The sequence below is a fragment of the Triticum dicoccoides genome, chromosome 6B (genome assembly GCF_002162155.2).
Source record: "Triticum dicoccoides isolate Atlit2015 ecotype Zavitan chromosome 6B, WEW_v2.0, whole genome shotgun sequence".
NCBI lineage: Eukaryota > Viridiplantae > Streptophyta > Magnoliopsida > Poales > Poaceae > Triticum > Triticum dicoccoides.
This window is the reverse complement of record NC_041391.1, coordinates 498,232,471-498,233,528: the sequence shown is the minus strand read 5'-3', so window position 1 is coordinate 498,233,528 and position 1,058 is coordinate 498,232,471.

Sequence of the window (1,058 nt, the reverse complement as noted above, 5' to 3'; positions counted from 1 at the left end):
TTCAAACCCCCATTGCCCACTGGTTTTATCACGGAAGAGCCGCCCCGCCGGCTCGCCTGCCGCTGCATCACCCGGCCGGCCCATCGCGCTTAATGCCGGTAGGAGCAATCTATCGCAATTAATTATCAGCGCAAGGTTGGCGGTAGTCTAGTCTCGAGCCAAACCGCGGCGCCACGGCCGACCGCAGCTGCGCACGCATTGAGCACCGATCCGCCGGACGAGCGGGTAGCTGGCGCCAAGGTTGGTTGGTAAACCATGCGAGTCGTACGTGACAAGCTCGTTTCACTTAACAGTGACGCGGACAGCACATTGGCTTCCTTTCGGAGAATAATAATGCGGGCACGCCGCTGCCGCTGCCGCTGGGCTCAACGAACGGGCGCACGAAACTTCGGCCCCTCGAGACGGGACGACAGGGCCGGCCACTGCGTCGGCACTCGATCGGGTCGCACTGTTGCTTTCGATCGTAATAAATACGAGCGCTACCGCCACGATTATTTGCCGGGTGGGCCGCTCGCTGCTGGAGCCATTCCTGCGTGTATCCAATCTCACCTACGTGGAAGCGCTCCGTACAACTTTTATTCAATTTGGCAGGCAGGGCGGTGAGTGAGGAGTCGGGTGACGTAGGCAATTAATGAGTCCTGGTGGTAATATACGAGCAAATGAACAACAGTGACCACTTGACGTAGGAATCACTGTTCATCTTCTCCGGCCCCGGCCGGTGAACCGTGGACCTTGCCCTTGGGCTTGGGCAGGCAGCGACATCAGGCAAAATCGTGGACCTTGCCCTTGGGCTTGGGCAGGCAGCGACATGAGGCAAAATTTCGTGTTTTGACCCACTAATAGAAAAGGGGGCATCAGTCCCGATTCGTAAGGGCCTTTAGGTCGTGACTAATGTCTTCCTCCTTTCGTTCCGGTTCTAACATGAACCGGGACAGATGTGCCTCCACGTGGCCGGTGTGTCGAGTCCAGACAGGAGGGTCTTTGGTCCCGGTTGGTGGCACCAACCGGGATCAAAAGGCATCCACGGGTCAGCATTTCAGTGACCGTGTTTTTTGTTT